Raw genomic sequence first — 16,612 nt, forward strand, 5'->3', positions numbered from 1 at the left:
GGCTGGGTTGCGAGGCAAGCCTGAGACCTGTGCTCAGAGCAGCCTCCTGTATCTGTGGTTCCCAGAGCAGATCCCTGCCTCTTCTCAAGGCTGTGATGTTGAGACCATAGGATTGTCCTTGGCACAGGCATTACTGTATTTGGTCTCCTGAACAAAGCTCTTCTCTGTGAAATCTCCTACCTTGTGAATCAGCTCTTTGAGGGTACATCTGGCTCCTCTCCTGGACCTGCAAGGAATGTTTCGTTCAAGGATGCCTGAGTTCACCCTGCAGTGGAGATCTAGGAGTTGTAAGTCTCCCCTGGCCAGGCCTCAGGTTCCCATGGACAGGGCTGTGGAGAGCCTGCCTGACCCCAGGGATGCCCTTACTGGGCTCTTGGGCTCTCTCTCAATTGGTACCCTGCGTGCTCGGGCCTCCCTGAGATAGCACTGCCACTCCCTCAGCAAGCCTCTATGTCCTATGAAAGAAAAGATTCAAAACAAGGTGACTTCCAGCCCTGCCTTCCAGTTGTGAAGTTGTGTGTTTTCTTTTCTTTTGTGTGTGTGTGTGTGTGTTTTCTTTATGGGGTCTGTCAACTGAAAGCTATTTTAACCCAAACACCAACAGGTTTGGAGAGGAAGCCTCAGAAAATGATATTAATCTTCCTCTGGAAAAATAAACATTTGAAACTAGCAGAAAATTCTGAAAAAGGAAAGGAACACTCCACATAAAACTCAGAAGTCTTAAAGTAAAAGATTGATCATTTGAACAAGTAAAAACATTGAAAAACCTGAATGGAGAAAATTATAAAAAAGAAAAGGAACTTCCTAGGTGGCGCAGTGGTTAAGAATCCGCCTACCAATGCAGGGGACACAGGTTCGATCCCTGTTCCAGGAAGATCCCACATGCCACAGAGCAACTAAGCCCATGTGCCACAACTATTGAGCCTGTGCTCTAGAGCCCATGTGCTGCAATTACTAAAGCACAGGTGCCTGGAGCCCGTGCTCCACAACAAGAGAAGTCACCGCAATGAGGAGCCTGTGCACCACAATGAAGAGTAGCCCCTGCTCGCCACAACTAGAGCAAGCCCATGTGCAGCAACGAAGACCCAATGCAGCTAATAAATAAATAAATAAATAAATTTATAAAAAAAAAGTCAAAAGGCTGTGGTACACACTGGGAAAACGCTATTTGTAACACAATATCAGATAAAGAGCTAATATCCTTAATACACACATTTCAGAAATCAATATATATTAAAAAATACAACCAAAGTTAAAAATGGGCAAGGCATAAAAACATATAATTCACAAGGAAAGAAAAAATTTTAATGAACAGTTATTACATGAAAAGATACTCACCTTCACTCATAATTAAGAAATGCATAATGAAATCACAATTAAATACTGTTTTCAACAGCCAGATTGGCATCAATTAAAATGTATTACGATGGATAGTGTCAGTGAGGGTGTGGGGAGAGCCATGCTTGGACATTGTTGGTGGAAACGTAAATTGACCAACATTTTGGAGGGCAAATTGGAAATAGCTACTGTGGTGGAATAGAGGTGCCCACAAATCCTCTGACACTTCTTCCAGAGAATTGGACTCTATGTCCCCTTCCCTTCAACTTGGGCTAGTCTTTGAGCTCTCTGACTAATAACCTGAATTCCAAGTGTATCCCCTTAACTTGCCCAGTGGGTTCCACTTCTCACCTCTTACTTAAACTGGGATTACCTGACATCACCTGCTCTGATGAAGGTCAAACCATGTGGGGAAGCCCTGGAGGATATGACACCACGTGGAGAGAGAGAGGTCAAGGAGCACTGAGCTTTGGTTATGTAAGTAATGAAACCAGCTTGGAAGAGAATCAAAGATGAGCCATCCAACTGAGTCCTTCCTGAATTCCTGACCTACGAAATCATGAATAGAATAAAATGGTGGCATTAAACACTGAGTTTGGGGGGAGTTTGTTATACAGCCATAGGCATCTGGAACAGCATCCAGATTTAAATTTATCTCTTGAGCCAACAATTGCACTTCTATGAATCTAACCTACTGAGGTAGTGCACAAAAACACCTGATTGAAGAAATGCATTGTAGCATTGTTTGTGATAGCATGAGACTGGAAAAATCTACCTGCCTATTATTAGGGGGATGGCTAAATTAATTCTAATCTATCTAGTTAATGTTATATACTGTGCCTGCTGAAATCCTGAGATAAGAAAAAGAAGTCTCACTCGTGGTCCTGTGAGCCTTGGGTGACATAACAGAATAGTTAAGAGCATAGAGTCCAGAGCAATAGACCCCGGCTCTGCCGTTTATGATCTGTGTGTCTTTGGGAAAATTGTTTAATCTCTCTAGCCCACAATGTCCTCATCTGTAAAATGGGGATGATAATCATAGCACCTACTTCAGATGGCTGTGGTGAGAAATAAACAAGTTAAAATGCCAAGCCTGGTATGTGTCTATGCTATACGTAATTTGAAGATGCAAAGAACTTGGAAGTTAAATTGGGTTGGACCAGACTATTAATATCCTACAGGAATTGCGTAGCAAAGGATCTGCCGGATTGCCATCCTAGGACAGGGAAGGGAGCGTCAACAAATAAAGGCTTAAAGGCAGTGGTGGGAGAATGTTTTTCAAGAAATGGATTCATACTGTACTTGCTGTTCTGCATTTTGCTATCTTTTGGAGGTTCTTCCTACCTCAGCACTCCCAGACCCACTCAGTTTCTTTTAACAATTTCTCAGCATTGCACTGAATGTCTGCACCTCAATTTATTTCAACATCCTCTACTGATGGACTCTTGGGTTGGTTCCAGTTCTTTGCTATCGTTACAGACAACACTGCAGCAGACATCCTTGCCCATTTATCTCTGCCCTCTCACTGCTATTACTTTTGTGGTGTAGATTCGTAGAAATGGAGTTGTTGAGCATAAAGTCTATGTACATTTTTAAAAATTCTGATAACTCCTGTCAGATTGTTTCAATATCTGATCCTAGTTTCCCCTCCACTGCTTTTGTTTCCATACCTTTACTGTCTGTTTCCACATGTTTATTTTTTTAGATGAACTTTAGTATCATTTTGCCAAGTATTATCAGGTCTTGTTTTTGAATGAATATAGGGATGAATCAGCCACCATGCATGCCTCGAAAAGTTCACCATCTGGCAGGGACTGGAGTGGAGAGAGCAGTGTAGTGGGGGATGATAGCTGCAAACAATTACTTCTTCGAGGCCAGGGCTGGCACCAAAGACTGGACCATGAGCTTTGGGAACCCCCAAGAAAGAGCAGCATTTTGGGTCTGGGGCAATCAGAGAAGCCTCCACAGAGGAGGTGTCCTGCCTAGCCTTTGTACTGGTTACAGAGCACTTTTAGAACACTGACTCATTGAATTCTCACAATAGCCCTTTGCATTAAGTAGTCGTATTATCTCCATCTTTCAGATGAGGAAACTGAGTCCTAGAGAATGAAGGTCTTACCCAGCTCCATCCTCCTGGCTCTCAACTGCCTTTTGCCTTTCTCTTTGCTGTGCGGCCCCCATTACCTCTACCCTCAGCCTCCTGCCCCACATCCTGTGCCACCTTGGCTGGGCTGGCAGAACCCTGCACTGTGGGCACTGCCTATGGACTCTGCCCAGAGCTGGGTCCTCCTTAAAGACGCCTGAGACCCAGACCCCACTGTCCAGGTGGCCTCGGCTTTCACAGCTGGCTGGCCCCCGCCCCTGCTCTCGGACCCCAAACCTCACGAAGCTGCCTCATTTCCCAACCAAGGAATGCCAGGGCATCCTATCCCATCCCTTCTCCAGGCAAACACCTCCTTCAGAAATTAGGTCTTCAGAATTTCTTTTGGGTTAAGCATTTGCTGCATTCTACATTCTTCTAAATGCATGCCACTCTGACAGGAACCCACAGTAATTCCCAGAAGTTCTGTGTGAATAAAGTTATTCTATCTTTTCCCTCAGGTTAAGAAAGGTCTGAGGCTCTATGACAGGTCCTTGTGAAGTGGGAAATAAAGGGAGTGGAAATTAAACTGGCAGTTAACCCCATACTACCAACATCTCCTTTGCAACTCTTCCTCCCTCATCCCGTCCTCACCCAAGTCCTTAGCCTGGCGTTCAAGAACCTTCACTGGTAATTCTGGGGAAAGCCTCAGAAAACAGAGCAGCAGGAAGCCCGAAGTGGAGGACCCAGCAGGGAGAGCCTCCTCCTTTACTGAAGGAGGTAATCAACCTCAGGTCAGACTACATACAGCCTGTATCCATCAGCCTGTCTGGTGATGGGAACAGATTACATACGCGCATACTAGAGGGAATTACGGTATTTCCCTACGGCGGTTCTTTGCCGGCTCTGGCTCCCCCGCGTGTCGGCAACAGGAACTGCAGTCGAGCCAAACCGGCTCCGCCCACTCCCGGCGGAGTTCCGGGAGGAGGCGCAGCTTCGGGAAGTCCGGCCCCGTGCGGGCGGTGACTGTCTCGTCCGTCTCCTTCGCACCGGGGTACTTGCTTGCGCTGGTTTCTGAGGTTTTCCCCCAAATCGCTTTCCTTCCTGACGACAGAGTTACCCGCTAGAGTTGGGGTGCTCTAGCGGAAGCTGGCCCGAACGACGTCCTCGGGCCTCATCTGCGGCCGCGCCCGCAGCCCCGCCCGGAAGCAGCAATGAGTGCGGTGCCTTGGGGACCACTGAGTTCGCCTTGGGAGAAGCGCAGCTGAATTCCACTCTGAGCGCTCACTTGCTTGCAGTGTGTCCCTGGGCGAGTCATTAACCTTTCTGAACTTGTCTCCTCTGTAAAATGGAGGTTAGATTTACTAGCACTTGCATCATAGGGTTGTAAGATGACTCAATGGGATGACCCAGGTGGCAGGTGGAGAGCAAAATAATCACCACCATAATGGGACGCTCACTGCGTGCAGGGAGGAGACTTCTCTAGGCATTTTGAAATGGCCCTATAAAAAGGTATCATCCCCAGATGAAGAAACTGAGGGAAGAAATTGAGATTTAGTGATTTTCCCAGAGTCAGACAGCTAGAGAGGCAGAGCTGGGACTGGACTCAGGTTGACATGGGTACACAAGTGCTAGGGGTGGGGGTCCAAGGTTTGTGAGTTCAGCGGGATGCTCAGAGGCTTGAAAAATATCCAGCCCTGCCTCCCTTTGGGTCGTTAATCAGTGCTTTCTTATAATGGATTGTTCGTGTCTTCTTGATATAATACTTTTGTGGGCAGGGATCTAAATGACAATGCATGCCTATTACCTTATGAAGAGCCAGGGAGAGACTTGTCCAGGGTCACATGGCCCCACAGCTCAGAACTGAACTAGAGCTCAGTTCTGTCCCTGTGCTCCTGCTCCTCCACCCACGCTTCTGCTGTGGGGGGAGCAATTCTAGTGTGTGTGTGGGGCGGTGGGGGGGGGTGGAATGCTCCTTCCCACCCACAATCAAACTGCCACTCAGTACAGGAGCCTCTCCAGGGGCTGCTCACTGGCCACCCCTGACCCCACTTGCCAGGACCTTGTGCCACTCTCTCCCTCCTGCACACACTTCTGGCCTCTCTCCCCTCCCAGGGGTAATTCTTTGAGCAGAGAGGAAACCAGTGCAGCCTCTGGCTCCCAAGTGCTGGCACAAGATCAGCCAATATTTTGCCACCGTGTGCGCTTGTGTGCATGCATGTGCATCTTTTTGTTGTTGTTGTTAGAAAGGGGCTAACCTAAAATACAGAGCAAGTGATTGCCAGTGGCATCATTGGATAGATGAGTTGTGGGTATTTTTTTCCTTGTCTGCGTTTTAAATTTTCTTTAGTAATGAACAAACATTATTAAGACAAGAAATAAAAGTTGTTCTAAAATTCTCTTAAGAAAAAGGCCAACAGTCATAAAGAAAAATGAGCTAGAGGTAAGAACAGATTGTTCCCTGAAAAAAAGAAAATGTTTCTTAAACATAGAAAAAGATAACCAACTTTGCTTATACTGATAGAAATGCAAAGTAACATTATACTGAGTTAGAATTTCTTACGTATCAGGTTGGCAAAAATCCAAGTCTGACAAGTTCTGTTGGGAAGGCTGTGAGGAAACACTTCCATACATTGCTGATGGGAGTGCAAAATAGTATAGATCCTACGTAGGGCATCTGACAATAGCTAGCAAAATCACACGTGTTTTGACCCTTTAACCCAGAAATGCACTTCTAAGAACAGATCCCATAGATGAACTGGTAAAAAAAATACCAAATGATGCTTGCAGGGAGCTACTCATCGTAACGCTATTGTAATAGTAAGAGACTGGAAACGGCAAACATCCATCAGCAGGAACTGGTTGAATAAGCCACACACTGGAGGACTCTGAGGCTGCAAAAGGGATAAGAAAGAGCTCATACTACTGCAGAGAGATGGCTGAGGTGAGAGCCGTCCTGTGAATAAAGCAAGGTAAGTGTCCAGAATAGGCAAATCTGTAGAGACAGAAAGTAGATTAGTGGTTGCCTGGGGCTATTGGGGATGGGAAGACTGGGGAGGGGAATGAGAGCTGTAGGGTATGGGGTTTCCTTTTTTATTTTTAATGAATACTTATTTATTTAAATTTATTTAATTTTGGCTGCGTTGAGTCTTTGTTGCTGTGCTCAGGCTTTCTCTAGTTGTGGTAAGCGGGTGCTACTCTTTGTTGCGGTGTGTGGGCTTCTTATTGCAGTGGCTTCTCTTGTTGCAGAGCATCAGCTCTAGGTGTGCGGGCTTCACTAGTTGCAGCATGTGGGCTCAGTAGTTGTGGTGCACAGGCTTCGTTGCTCCAAGGCATGTGGGATCTTCCTGGACCACGGATCAAACTCATGTCCTTTGCAGGCGGATTCTTTTTTTTTTTTTTTTAACTGCTATTTTTAAAAAATTTATTCATTTATTTTATTTATTTATTGGCTGCATTGGGTTTTTGTTGCTGCACACAGCCTTTCTCTAGTTGCTGCGAGCGGGGGCTCCTCATAGCCATGGCTTCTCTTGTTGCAGAGCACGGGCTCTAGGCACGTGGGCTTCAATAGTTGTGGCACACGGGCTCGATAGTTGTGGCTCATGGGCTCTAGAGCACAGGCTCAACAGTTGTGGCATACGGGCTTAGTTGCTCCGCGGCATGTGGAATCTTCCCAGAGCAGGGCTCAAACCCGTGTCCTCTGCATTGGTCGGCGGATTCTTAACCACTGCACCACCTAGGAAGTCTGGCAGGCAGATTCTTAACCACTGTGCCACCAGGGAAGTCCAAGGGGTTTCTTTTTTGGGGTGATGAAAATGTTCTGATATTTACTAGTGATGACTGCACAACTGAACAATACTAAAAACCATTGCATTGTACACTTAAATGATGAATTGTACAATATGTAACGTATCTCCATAAAGCTGTTACTAAAAAAAGACAATGTGAGAAAAGTGTGTATAGTATGCTACTGTAGGGAAGGGAGAAAAAAAATATATGATTGAATTGAACAATATAAGGCTAAGCAACATCAACAAAAAAGGTTGTTGTGTCCGTCAGGTATCAGTCAGGATTCAGCTGAGGAACAGAATTACTTTGAGGTTGTGGGATGGAGGCTTTGTGATAGTAATTTGCTTTGCACAGTTGTGGAAGGAGCTGGGGAAGACAGTGATCAGAGGAGAGTCAGACCATCAGAGGAGTCACTAGCCACTCTGAGAAATCAGGTTGGTCCAGCTGTGAAATGGAACCACAGGGGAAGCTGCGGGAGGTCTGTGGGAAGCTGTTTCCTCTGTGTAGAGGATGCCTCTGGGTCTGCTGTTGAGCATCTGTGGTGGCAGGAGGCCACTGGTCGTCAACTGGGTCATCAGTCGGGAATGAAAGCCGGATATGGAGTGGAGGAGAAGGAGAACAAGGTGGAAGCTGCAGGTCTTAGACAGCCAGCTATGACAGCCTTCAGAGACTTGACTTTGAAACAAAATTAATGTTAAAAAATATCTAAAGAGTCACTGCTGTACATTATATATATGAAAGGGTAAATTCTAAGACTTCTCATCACATGGAAAAAAATTTTTTTTCTATTTCTTTTAAAAAAATGTATTTATTTGGCTGTGTCGGGTCTTAGTTGCAGCATGTGGGATCTTCATTGAGGCATGTGGGATCTTCAAGTTGTGGTGCGCGGGCTTCTCTCTAGTTGTGGTGCGTGGGCTGCAGGGCGCGTGGGCTCTGTAGTTTGCGGCATGCAGGTTCTCTTTTTTTTTTAAGATTTATTTTATTTTTTATTTATTTTTATTTTCGGCTGCATTGGGTCTCTGTTGGTGCACACGGGCTTTCTCTAGTTATAGAGAGCAGGAGCTACTCTTTATTGTGGTATGTGGGCGCCTTATTGGGATTGCTTCTCTTGTTGCGGAGCATGGGCTCTAGGCATGCAGGCTCAGTACTTGTGGCTTGCAGGCTGCTCAGTAGTTGTGGTTCACAGGCTCTAAAGTGCAGGCTCAGTGGTTGTGGTGCATGGGCTTAGTTGCTCCATGGCATATGGGATCTTCCCGGACCAGGGCTCGAACCTGTGTCCCCTGCATTGGCAGGCAGATTCTTAACCACTGAGCCACCAGGGAAGCCCCACACGGGCTCTCTAGTTGAGGTGCATGGGCTCAGTAGTTGTGGCTCACGGGCTTAGTTGTCCTGTGGCCTGTGGGATATTAGTTTCCCGACCAGGGATTGAACCCGTGTCCCCTGCATTGCAGGATGGATTCCTTACCACTGGACCACCAGGGAAGTCCCTCTATTTCTTTAATGTTGTATCTACATGAGATGATGGATGTTCACTAAACTTATTATGGTAATCACTTCATAATGTACGTTAAGTTACATCATTATGCCATATACCTTAAACCTACACAGTGCTGTACATCAATTACAACTCAATAAAACTGAAGGAAAAAAAACCTGAAAAGCAGAATGAAACAAATAAACCTATGCCTGTTGAGTTGGTAGCATAACACAAAGAGAGGAACTATTCCAAGTGGCTTTAATACAGTAGTGTGACTATACAGTTATCTGTTGGTATCCTCAAGGGATTGGTTCCAGGACCCCCTGATATCAAAATCTGCAGATGCTCAAGTTCCTTACAGAGTGGCATAGTGAAACAGGAGGGAAGGGGGCAGGGCACAACCTTTAAAAGAATGACATAGGAACTTCCCTGGTGGTGCAGTCATTAAGAATCTGTCTGCCAATGCAGGGGACATGGGTTCGAGCCCTGGACCGGGAAGATCCCACATGCCACGGAGCAACTAAGCCCGTGCACCACAACTACTGAGCCTGCACTCTAGAGCCGTTGAGCCACAACTACTGAGCCTGTCTGCCACAACTACTGAAGCCCATGTGCCTGGAGCTCACGCTCCGCAACAGGGAAGCCACTGGTTTGAGAAGCCTGCGCACCACAATGAAGGGTAGCCTGCGCTCACCACAACTAGAGAAAGCCTGCGTGCAGCAATGAAGACCCAACACAGCCAAAAATGGACAAGTAAATAAATAAATGATAAATAACTCTTAAAAAAAAAAGTTTAAAAAACCCCCCAAACTTTATAAAAAAAAAAAAAAGAATGACATAGCCATAGGACATGACAAAAACACGTTAGAACCAAAACTAGGTCGAAGATGGCAGAAGATTCAACTTCCAGTGGACCTTGAGCCTCATTATATGCTCATTGTAATTTATTAGCATCTAAATAACACATCCACCAGCGCCATTACAGTTCTGAGGCTAACCATAAAAAGGCCAAAAAGTGGGCAGTGGCCCAATTCCTGGAAATCCCTGCCCCTTCCCCAAAATAGTTGGAATAATCCTCAAACTCATTAGCCTATGAAATTACACAGTCCATAGAAACTAACCACACCATATTTCAGGGCTTCTCACTTTCTGAGGTGGCCCACGCTGTCTGTGAAGTGTGTTTCTCTCTAAATAAATCCACTTCTAACCTATCGCTTTGTCTCTCACTGAATTCTTTCTACAAGGAAACATCAAGAAGCTGAGCTTTATTAGGTCCTGAGACCAGGTGTGTGATCTCAATTAAAAGACCTTGGGTTCAAGTCCCAATCTGGGTTTTGGCTGGGTTTGAGTCCTGGCATGTGGATTCAGGTCCCAACCTGAGTTGCACGGTTTCAATAGTATTTGCATATAGCCTACCCACGTCCTCCCACATTCTTTAAATCATCTCTAAATTACTTGTAACACCTAATACAATGTAATGCTATGTAGATAGTTGCCAGTATGCTGCAAATTCAAGTTTTCTTTTTTGAAATTTTCTGGAATTTTTTTTCCCAAATATTTTCAATCTGGGGCTGATTGAATCCTTGGATGCGGGTCCTGCAGATACGAGGGCCAACTGTATGCCCCTAGTGGGGCATATCCAAACGACAAGACAAACTTTAAAAACAGTTTTCCGGAATCATGTTATTGGTTGTTACATTGAAATTGTTATTCTGAGACTGTTGTGAGTAGGTTATAGGGTAAAGTGAAAGAGGATTTCCCACATGGGAGAAAGAAAACACAGATGTAATTTTGTGTGTGTGTGTGTGTTTTAGGAGAATATTTAATGTGAAGACAGATCGTTCCAATATGACATTCAGAGAAAAGAACAGAATACAAAACAGCATGATCCCAGGTTTGCTAAGCACATGGAAGTCAGTGCAGCGTACTTGCCAGGCATGTACATCCTGGAGCTTTTCTACCTGGGTTCAAATCCCACCTCTGACACCTACCAGTCATATGACCTTCATAAGTTTCCTATTTTCTAAGTTTGAGATAAGGATAGCTCATCCCTCACTAATCATCAGGAAAATGCAAATCAAATGACAATAAGGTACCATCTCACATCCATCAGGATGGTCGTTATCAAAAACAAAAGATAACAAGTGTTGACGAGGATGTGGAACCCTGTACAGTGTTGGTGGGGATGTGAAATGGTGTAGCTGCTGGAGAACATAATGGAGATTCCTCAAAAAATTAAAGAGTATTTATATTTGATCCAGCAATTCCACTTCTGGGTATTTATCCCAGAAACTTAAAATCATGATCTCAAAGGGATATTTGTCCTGTCATGAACCTTGCAGCATCATTCACAATAGCCAAGATGTAGAAACAACATAGATCCATCAACAGTTGAATGGATATAGAAAATGCGGCAGAGATGTACAAAGGAATATCATTCGGGCTTTTTAAAGAAAAAATTTATATACTTATTTGGCTTCGCCAGGTCAAAGTTGTACCACATGGGATCTTCAGGTGTGGCATGCAGGATCGTAAGTTGTGGGGTGTGAACTATTACTGTGGCATGTGGGATCTACTTCCCTGCCCAGGGATCAAACCAAGGCGCCCTGCATTCAGAGCGTGATGTCCTCTCCACAGCGCCACCAGGAAAGTCCCAGTCGTGGCTGTTTATATATTTAATTTCTTTCAATCAATTTGATGTGATGCTAAAACTGAAACCGCACACCTCAGATTAGGACTTGAACCCAGGTGGCTGGGACTCAAATCCAGCCCAAACCCAAGGTACACAGATGTAAATTTGATGATGTTAGCGGTAAAACCCTGTTGTCTTGAATTTGAGTTGATAGTCATGAGTATGAACTCATGATGCATTTTGTCAGAAGACAGGCAAATGAACATTTCCTAGCTCTATCCACTGAAGGGTCTTAGAAATAAGACCTTTAAACCCAGTAGCAATTATCACCCCTAAGTTTACCAACTTATTATAAAAGGATATAACCCAGGAACAGCCAGAGGGAAGTACGGGAAAAGGGTGCTCTGCTCCGGGTTGGTGCTCCCCTGGAATCTCCACGTGTTCACCAACCTGGAAGCTCTCCAAACCACCTCCTTTTGGATTTTTATGGAGGCTTTATTACCTAGGAATGATTGATGAAATAATTGACCACTGGTGACTGATTCAAACTCCAACCCCTCTCCCCTCCTCAGAGGTTGGGGAGGGAAGAAGACTGGAAGTTCCCACCCTCTAATCTCAGTTGGTTCCCCAGGCAGCCAGCTCCCAATCTTAGGTCACCTAGAGGCTTCCCAGATCATGTCATTAGCATAACAAAAGACACCTTTCTGCTCTCCACACGTGGGAGATTGCAAAGGTTTTAGGGGCTCCGCTCCAGGAACCCAGACAAAGACCAAACATATGTTTCTTATTATGAATCACAATATCATAGTAGTTTATAAATGAATTTAGGGAACCATCAGTGGCTCCTAACATCACACAGAGGGACAAGACGTTGTGTACTTTCTGATGGAAATACACACTGCTTCTATGAAAGGAGCCTCTCTAAAACTCCGTTTACAAAGCTTTTGATCAATCTACCAACTTATAGGAAACACAGAAGGCAGAGGAATGTGTTAAATGACATCCTAGGAAAGTCATCAGCAAAATATAGACTGTGGGAATCTCTACAGGATACACGACCCAGTACAGTGAATCAACAAATAAGTTGTGAGAGGGAGGGAGGGTGGGAAGGAAAGAGAAAGAGTGGAAGAGGGAGAGGGAGAGAGAGAGAGAGCGCGCGCGAAACTTGTAGACTGAGACAAATCAGCCAATTTCAGTGTATGGAGCTTATTGGAATTCTGATTCAAATAAACTATAGAACAAATACATACATACATATGACATTTGGAGAAAGTTGAACACTGAATAGTTGATGATATTAAGGAATTACTGTTAATTTTTAGGTGTGAAAATGATATTTTGGTTACGTTCTATTTTATTTTTTAATTAATTAATTAATTGGCCGCATTGGCTCTTGGTTGTTGCGTGCAGGCGTTCTCTAGTTGTGGCGAGTGGGGGCTGCTTTTTGTTGCGGTGCGCGGGCTTCTCATTGCAGTGGCTTCTCGTTGCGGAGCAAGGGCTCTAGGCGCAAGGGCTTCAGTAGTTGTGGCGGAAAAAAAAAGTATTAAGCTAGGCGTCTTTAGAGCCTCTGAGGAAGGAGACTGGCTGCTTGGGGGCACCGCATAGGGCTGTTGGGGCGATGGAGGAAATCCCAGTTGGCAGGAGGGGTGAGCAGACAAAATTGTTCTATGTGGAAAACGAAGCTGGGCAGAGAACATTTGGGTGTCACAGAGAGTCTGGCTAGAAGAGAGCCAGCAAAGGAGACTTGGGAGACGTGGGGGCCCTATTGGGATGAGCAGACCTTTGGGGAAAGAGATATGGAAATATGGCTTTTAGGACATTTTGCTGTGTCTGAACGTCCCTGAATTCATTGCCACTTGTGTATCAGTTTGATATCCCAGCTGTTTATGACCGAAACGCAGTTGTTTTAATACACATTTGTGTCAGAGACAAACAAAAAAAGAGTTGTTTTGAGAAGTAAAGTTGTTTTGATATAAGAGTGAAGTAAGCGGTGTCAGGATGTCTTCTCATCTGTTGCTGTAGATAAGCACTTAGTAGCTCAGCTGCTGAGGGGCCCCGATGGGGGCTTATCCATAAGAACGTGTGGAGAAGCAGCTATGGCAAGGGGACATTTAGACTAGAAATACGGAGAGTTTGGGGGGAATATCTGAGGATTTCGGTCTGGGCAAAGCTACCTTTTGCTGATCTAGCTCTCCAAAGACCTTGGGGCATTAGCTCCTGCCCTGGTAAAGGCGACACCGTTATCAGCGGTGGTGACAAACCACACAGCCTAGAAGGACATCTGCCTGCCAGTCAACACAGGCTCCATCATTGCCTAGCAACATGCTCTAGCAACAAGGGACTTTTATTTTTGCGTTGATAGCTGGATGTAGCTCTCCCTTTGCAAAGATGTCTCTCCTGAGAAACCAAAACTGGTAGATAAGGTACACCTCAACTGAATTTGGGCTTTATTGTCTTCATTTGCCCCTGCCTGGAACAATAGTGTTATTAATCTGTCATTTGTTTGGAGTATGTTATTTCTCTGTTAGCTTTTTAAGAGACATTATCCTGTATGCTAATAGCTTGTGAAATTATTATAATTCCTGCAGTGAGCCTGTGTTAAATAAACTCACTGTTGACAATCTCACTTGCATTATTTTTCAAGGCTTTGGAACCATCCTAGTGTTTCTTTCGAGTATGAAATGACAGGGCAGTGGACTCTGAGTGGGAATAGGTGGACCCAGTGTTATTTGTGTGTCCCAGAATCACAAATTGTGACCTCTCTTTAGAGGAAACGGCATCGCAGGGAGGTTTGGAAGAGAACGTGAGATAATGCTGGTAAAGGACTGATACAGTAGCTGGTACACAGCTGGTGCTCAAGAAATGACGAGAGCTCAAAGAGATTAATTAGACCTGCTTGGGGAAAATAGGCATAAAAGCCTGAAAACGATGGATTGGAATGAAGTGGTGTTGACAGCTTAGAGCAGTGCTTCTCATATTTCCATGTGCACAGGAATCACCAGAGATCTCGTTGAAATGCAGGTTCTGATTCATTCAGTCTGGGGTGGGGCCTGGGATCCTGTCTTTCTAACAGAATGTCACCCAAATAACAGAGGGGTATGAAATCAACTAGGCAGATTGTGAAACACAAGTCGCGGTTTTATTTTGTAAAACAAAAAAACCCTCTAATTTCTCAAGAGATGAAGTAAGAACAAAGAAAAACTAGGAGGGCTATCTTGTGGAGAAACCTGCTACCAGTGCTAGGGGTGCTCTCAGGAAAAATCACTATGGCTTGTCCAACCATGGACCATCAGGGCTGAACAGCTCACAGGCTCTACCTCCAACCTAATGGTTTTACAGATAAGGAGACTGTGGCCCACAGAGGGGAAAGGACTGACCTAGATCACCAGCTACTTATAACATCTACAAGGGAGCCTTCTTGGGAGGCTGGAGGCTAGGGGTGGGTGCTATGGAGTTGAATTTGAAGGATGAAAAGGGGTTGAATAATAATAATAATAATAAAAGGGGCAGTTTGGTCCAGACTGAAATGGCGGTGTGATGCAGTGTGAATTTGAATCCAGCCTCTACCCCTGTTTGTTGCTGTGACCTTGACAAGTTATCGGACCTTTCTGAGCCTCAGTTTCCTCATTCATTAAATAGGGGTGACAATGACTGTTTTGCAGAATTGTTGTGATGATTAAGTGAAATAATGAATTTAAAAATCCCTGGCCAGAATGTGGGAGCACTGAAGGCTGGGGGAGGCCTCCTAGAGGAAGCCCATAGAACCTGCTGGGTTTACCTGAAAACACTGGATGCATGTGGCCTAGCCTGGGCCGGGGCAGCTGTTCTGGTGGAGATGGCCAGGCTTCTGTCAGTCACCCACTTCCCAAGGGTTTCTCTACTGCTGACTCATGGTCACTTAGGTCTCACTTCCAGGTTCCCCAGGGAAAGTGTGGAGACATAGACTGTCTCCAGGCAGCAGGAGGAAGGTGATAAAGCAGCAGCCACTTCGTTTTGCTGGCTCAGGGCCATGGACATCAAGAATGGCAGCTGTGCAGCTGTGCCAAACAACTGCTTCGTGGCACCTCTGCATCCATCAGGGAGGCCAGGGCTTGGAGAGTGACCAACCACCAGCTGTCTGCAGCTTTGACTCCATCAAGGTCCTATCCACCTACCCGATGGTCCTGCCATGGCTCTTAAATCAGATCAGCTGGGTTAGAACCCTGGCTCCACCACTTACCGTGTGAGGTAGGGAGAGTTATTTACCCTCTGTATGCTTCATTTCCTCCCCCATAATCTGGTGATAATAATGTCCATTTCATAGGGTGGTTTGGGGGACAAAATAAGATAATCCACACAGTCTTATCGTGGAACTCATTAATTGTTAGCTATTATCATTATATTTTTCAAAGGCCATTCCAAGTACTTCCTCCTCCAGGGAGCTTTTCTGAACTACACTAATGACTGAAAGATATTCATCCTCCTCTGATCCCAGAAGAGAAAGTAATGACTTCCTGCCTTGGAATAGAGATGCCTGGGACCCCACTAACCCAAATCTGAAGAGGCTGCAAATGCCTAAAAGGCAAAGAAGAGAAGACATGCACATCCCCCAGGGTCTGAAGTACAACCCTTTCTGCTGTGTTTAATGTGTATCTTTTTGTTTGTACTGTATGTATCTTTGCAAATACATGTTATTTGTGTGCAAGCATTTTTCTTGGTATTGTGTTTTAGTTCTCATTTGGTTGTTTTATTCTTTCCACTTAGCACTTGGTGTCTCAATCCATATTGCTGTAAATACACCTGGTCCCTTGCATAGTAGTACCACATTTTACCTATCCATCCTCTCCCCCAATGTGGACATTTAAGTTGCCTCCAACTCCCAGGAACCACAAAACAACCCAACAACAGACATCCTCTTACATGTCCCCTTATGAGCCTGTACAAGAAGGAGCTGGACTTTAGGGTCAGAGTTCGCTGTGTTTAGTTTCTTTTAGTACTGCCAGACTCTTTGCCAGAATGGCTGTCCCAGGCTACCCCCACCAGCAGAGCACCTGGCTGTGACACCTCTCATTCCCCACCACCATTTGGTATTATCCAGCTTTTGTAATTTTTGCCAGTCTAATTAGTGTAAGTGGTATCTCATTGTCATTTTAATTTGTATTTTTCTGATCATGAAAAAAATCTGACCATCTTTTCATATGCCTGCAGGCTTGCGGAAGTTTCTGTTCCTTAAATGCCCACCCAAGTGCTTGGGGTCTGACTTTCAGCGCCTGGGGGCGCCAGACCAGACCCTCCCGAGCCAGGGGCCTGCGGGAGG

General features: G+C 45.1%; 1 long non-coding RNA gene across 1 annotated transcript; it reads left to right on the forward strand.

Moving 5' to 3' along the window:
- Nucleotides 1-4,433: 4,433 nt before the first annotated feature.
- Nucleotides 4,434-15,911, forward strand: LOC130846384 (uncharacterized). The gene is made up of 4 exons (XR_009051556.1): nt 4,434-4,472; nt 6,209-6,390; nt 15,232-15,543; nt 15,708-15,911. It is a non-coding gene; the product is annotated as an uncharacterized LOC130846384 (long non-coding RNA).
- The last annotated feature ends 701 nt before the right edge of the window (nt 15,912-16,612 follow it).

Source organism: Hippopotamus amphibius, chromosome 2 (assembly GCF_030028045.1).
Source record: "Hippopotamus amphibius kiboko isolate mHipAmp2 chromosome 2, mHipAmp2.hap2, whole genome shotgun sequence".
Lineage (NCBI taxonomy): Eukaryota > Metazoa > Chordata > Mammalia > Artiodactyla > Hippopotamidae > Hippopotamus > Hippopotamus amphibius.